General features: G+C 33.7%; 1 long non-coding RNA gene across 1 annotated transcript; it reads right to left on the bottom strand.

Moving 5' to 3' along the window:
• Nucleotides 1–388: 388 nt before the first annotated feature.
• On the bottom strand, nt 389–1377 carry LOC107887262 (uncharacterized). Its single transcript, XR_001681096.2, has 3 exons — nt 1257–1377; nt 1078–1154; nt 389–523 (listed from the first exon to the last, which is right to left on the bottom strand). It is a non-coding gene; the product is annotated as an uncharacterized lncRNA (long non-coding RNA).
• Between the last annotated feature and the right edge of the window lie 3895 nt (nt 1378–5272).

Below are 5272 nucleotides of genomic sequence, written 5' to 3'. Positions count from 1 at the left end.
GCAAAGAGAACGAATCAAATAAATTGACTTCGGAAAGCAGCCAACCAAGATGGCTACATTGTCAACTTATAAATACAGAGAACAAGGTTCACAATGTTTTGCACAGACAAATAGAACAATATATAATATGAACTCCCACAGAGCTTTATTCTACAAATAAAACTCGCATGCCAACCACTAATTGAATGCAGTGGAATCTATCTGTTAAAGAACATGGAGAAAAAATCCAACAATAATCCAAAAGGCTATTTTTTAGCATGACGCCTGGAAGGGAGACATTTATTTTCTGATCAAATAGTCACTGGTTGTGCTATGCTGCAGAAACTTGCAAGAACAATCGAAACAGGAAAAAAAAACTGAAAGAAACAAGAATATTAACCTCCTCTTGATAAAAAAAACTCCTCTTCATCAAGTCCAGCTGCAGGTAAATCCTCATCCTCATCATCTAGCCCCCCCAATTCAACTTCCTCGAGAACATCGTTTCCAAAAAATGCATATTGTGATGCATCAAATACTGCACCTCCTGCATAATAGAAAGGTTAACTTTACTGAAATGAGCTCTTCATAAAGAAGAAAACAACACAGAATCATTAAAAAAAAACTTTCTCCAATTCAATGGGCAGGAATGGGTAATTGAGATGGGCGCAAGTTAACACCCTTTGTGTATCTAAGGGCCTGATATTTCTCAAAATGTACAAAAAGCAACTTCTCCAATTCAATCATAATTCAAATAAATTGTGCTTATTTCCATCACTAAAAATATTCGAAACCAAAGTCAATTCAACTGAAAGTCTGAAACACTAGCCCACTGAAATCATTAACTGGCGTGATTTAGTAGCCAAATTCAAACTTATAATTACTAATCTGGAAAATGTCCAGGCCAACATGAAACAAAGTCGCTACTTAAAAACCAGAAATTGTTCACATATGGAAACGACATATGACTTCTAACTGAATCAAACAGTGTTACCACAATTATTTAGCAACAAAAGCCTGCCCTTAGCATTGAAAACACAATATTTAAGGATCTAATTTCATTTCCTTCTAACTTGAAAAAGAGTGTTATATTGAGTTTACCAGTGGTTTGAACTCTAATATTAACTCGAGCCTCTGAAGGATGAGGAATACTGTAGCCACAGAATGTAACCCTTGGGCTGCACAACATAAAAAGGATAGCTTCCACTTTCAATACAATCACTTAAAACAAAGAAAACCCAGCATGAATCAAAGCCAAAAACAGATGTGAGTGAACTGACTCTTGATTCAAAGTGAATCTAACAGCGTTAGCTATGGTATGATCCTCATCAGTTAAAGAAAAGTGGCAGCACTATTATCAGTGAAAAACCCGTGTTCCATTGTTTCCTTTAATCCAATTTCTAAATCTCCAAACCAAGAAACAAAACTATTAAAAAGATGAAATTTAATCCAATAATCATTGGGAAAACATATTTTTAAATAAAAAATAAGGTTGTATCTTCCTTACCGGTTCCAATGGACAGAACACAGTTTCACCGATGGAGAGGAATAGAAAACGTGAGAAGGGGGCTGCTTTCTGATCGGTGTTCGAAGTCCAGTTGTGACGCCAAAGAGAGGTAAGATAGAAAGGTAGAAGCGTGAATCGGTGGAGATAGAAACTTAAGACAAAAAGGTGAGGAGAGTGGAGAAGAAAGGTAGAGGGAAGAAACAGGGGTAAGACAGAAGCGTGAATCAGGGGGGTAAAACAAGGACCAAAACACAATCCGGACCTAAACTGAGCACAACGGAGGGATTGGAAATCGGTGGAATTTGGGGATTAGATCAGTAATGTAATAGACCCGTATTAGGCTAATACACCCAACCAAACAATGTATTGAGTGGGGCCCACGATTAGGGATGTAATGGCTATGCCAATACACCCAACCAAACAAGCTCTAAATGAATGGGTGTAATTAATCAAAAGATAAAACTTTTGGTCATTGGTCAAAAGTTATATCATTTGATTTTTTTAAAAAGAATTATAACTATTCAAAAAATATTATTTGAATAGTTACAAAATTAAATGAATAATTATTATTATTTATTTATTCATAAAGACACCTATTGAAAGATGTCTCTATGAAGAGACATGAAAATTCCTATAAATAGGAATGGGATTTCATTTGGAAATCATATCAACAAATTCTAATATTATTTCTTCTCTTCCTCCATTTTCTAATATTATTAGATTATTCTATAAAGTATTGCTGCAGAAATCCTTTGTAGAAATTGAGTTTTTGTTATACATTACTCAGTGCATAGTGGACTATTCTCGTCAGTGCAAAACGCAAATAGTCATTGGCTTCATTGTATCCTCGAGGTTAATTTGCTTGGAACTCGTTTGCACAGTGAAGATAAGTGGGGGCGAATATAACCTTAAAGATAGTGGCTTGATACACGCCTTGGAGCCTGTCCTATTTCTTCTTTTTCTTTTCGAGTTCCGATCGTGTGTTCGAGTTTTTTCCTTACCGGAGTTTTGTACTAACATGCTGCCTCCCACTCTAAATACCATCACCATAAGCGGATTTGGAAACCTGAAAAGCTTATCCACAACGGGGTTTCGAAATGTGGACTCTCTTCGAGAATTGTGGGTACTTGATTGCCCTGAACTTGAATCTCTTCCGGAAAAAGAAGTGTTTGTTTCGGTTTGGAAATTATATATTTGGAGGTGTCATGTAACACTACTAGCCCAGTTCATAATGAATGATGGAGCAGAGTGGTTGAAGATATCTCACATTCCTGATGTTATTGTTGATCGTCAAAGCATCATCCCAAAGGCAACTTGGGTTCAGTACTGATTATTTCGTTAATCCTGCCTCTACCTGCAAGTTGGGTATCTTAGCAAGTTCTTTTAATGATGTATTGCATTTTTCCAATGTAAACCAGCAGGGAAGAGTCACGAATCACACGTGGGTTGCGTACTAGAGTTCAACGTGATGTAAAAGTGTTCATATATTTTCAACTTATGAGACATTTTAAGGTGGACAAAACAGCGAAGATTAATGAGTTGAAGCAGACAATTCCTAATAGAAACCTTTGGGCAAAAATGAGCTGAAGCAGACGATGGCTTGTATGAAAGTTTGACATCAATTTTTTTTGTATCGCTGATATCTTGATAATGACTAGAAACCTTCCAATGCTATCGAAGCTTGCCTTAGATTGCTGTGAGGACAGCATGATGCAGGAACTCCTAAACTCATCAATAAAACACTGCCTTAATTATATTTTAAATAAATCATAATGTGTAATGAATTAATAAAGAAATATTTTGTAAAGGTGCATTCCAATTTAAGTTTAGCAAGCAGTGTGAACATGAAACCACCATCATTTGCAGGGAATAGATGGAATTTTGGAGCCTCTGTGCTGCTCAAAGACTCTTGGTGCTGTGTATTGGGTATTACATGAAATACAAAACCAATCCTTCCTCCTATTTTCATTCTTTTATAATTGACTTGAGTCTCACTAAGGGGCCATCTTAAAAGGAGAGATAAGCAAACATCTTAGATTATCTCCAATTTGTAAGATGAGAAAATACAACCAAACAACGAAATGATGCAAACTAAAATCAAGATGAAATCTTGAATTGCAACATCAACATTCCAACTGTTGACACCATTTTTTGAATGAAAACGGGGTCGACTTGGATTTAAAAAAGAATGAAAACGGGAGTCGCCACCAATCCTTTTTTGACGAGGTGTGATCGGGTCACCTCAAAAAGTGGTTGTTTTTAATAAATGATTTAATTTTATTAAAACAACGATTTTGGTCTACGAAATTCAGAAAAATGAGTTCGGGAGCCGGTTACGCACGAGGAAGGATTAGCACCCTCGATACGCCCAAAATTGGTACCTAGTTGATTAATTAGTGTCTTAGTGTCGAAAATTGAAAATTTGAAGAGTTTTAAAAAATGCGATCCTTAAAAGAAAATCTGATATCGTGAATTGAAACATAAGATTCTCTTGTTCCGAAGGAATATCACATCCAGCACGTTAGGACATGATACTCTAACCATCGGAACCAAGATCACCTTATAGTTTAATGAAACCATACTTTGAAGCTTTAAGAGGATATTTGGCTATTTAGTCAAACGAGAAATCGAAACCCAGCACGTTAGGGCACGTTTTCTCGAGTTTCCAAACGCGAAATATTGCCTTATTTAGAAAAATTTTCCTTTTGGTGTTTAGTGTCGATGCTTGACAAAACAATAACGAATACAACAAGGTGAGCAAAGTAAAATGAGTAACAACAATGCAATAGGCAAAATGAAATGACGAGGAGATTACATAAACAAAGCATACAACTAAATAAATAGAACTAACATTTTAGAAAAAGCACTAGTGTACATGGATAAATAAACATACACCAAGTAACAATGATGACAATAAGTACAATTATGTAAAAAATATATATATATATATATATGCATGTATAATTTAAAGCCATAAAATAAGAAATATATAAATTACAGAATATGAAAACATAGATAAGTATGTACGTATATGTAAAATCGGTAAATATTATAAAAAATGTAAATGTGTATTTATATATTTACAAATCGTGATTATATAAAATATATGTATGTGAATTATAAAATATGTGAAATATACGAAAGGCATTTTTAAGAGTATAAAATATATAAGTATGTATATGATGTAAAATATGCATAAATATATGTAAGTATATAAGAATTATGAAATGTGGAAAAATATATTTAAGTATGTATAAGTACGTATATATACATATTATAAATATATAAATATATAACAAAGCATAAACTAATAATAATAATAATAATAATAACATTGGAATATAAAAGAAACGTACATAAAATTAATAAAATATTAAAATAAAGTGAAATGAAAAATGTTAGATACAAAATATATGTGTATACACATACGTAATAAAAATATACACTAGTACATAATTATAATAATAGTAATACTAATAATACTAATAATATAAAAATAATAAGGATATTTGATGAAGATACAAAAATAAACGAAAAAAAGGATTAAAATCGAATTAAAAACAAAGTTGTAGGGCCAATTTAAAATGAAAACAAAGAAAAGGGACTTAATGGTAACGCGCGTGCAACTTGAAGGGTCAAAAGCGCAATAAACCCAAGTATTAAAACGCTGCGCAGCATGGGGGACCAGAATGAATTCGGGGCGAAACCATGGAGCCAGATTAAAAATAAAGAAAGCTTGATTGTAAACTCCCGAAAAGCGGAAGGGCTAAAAGTGCAATTAGCCCTTCC

This window comes from Gossypium hirsutum, chromosome A01 (genome assembly GCF_007990345.1).
Source record: "Gossypium hirsutum isolate 1008001.06 chromosome A01, Gossypium_hirsutum_v2.1, whole genome shotgun sequence".
Taxonomy (NCBI): Eukaryota; Viridiplantae; Streptophyta; class Magnoliopsida; order Malvales; family Malvaceae; genus Gossypium; species Gossypium hirsutum.
The sequence above is the reverse complement of the archived record's forward strand: the minus strand, read 5'-3'. Positions and strand labels throughout refer to the sequence as shown.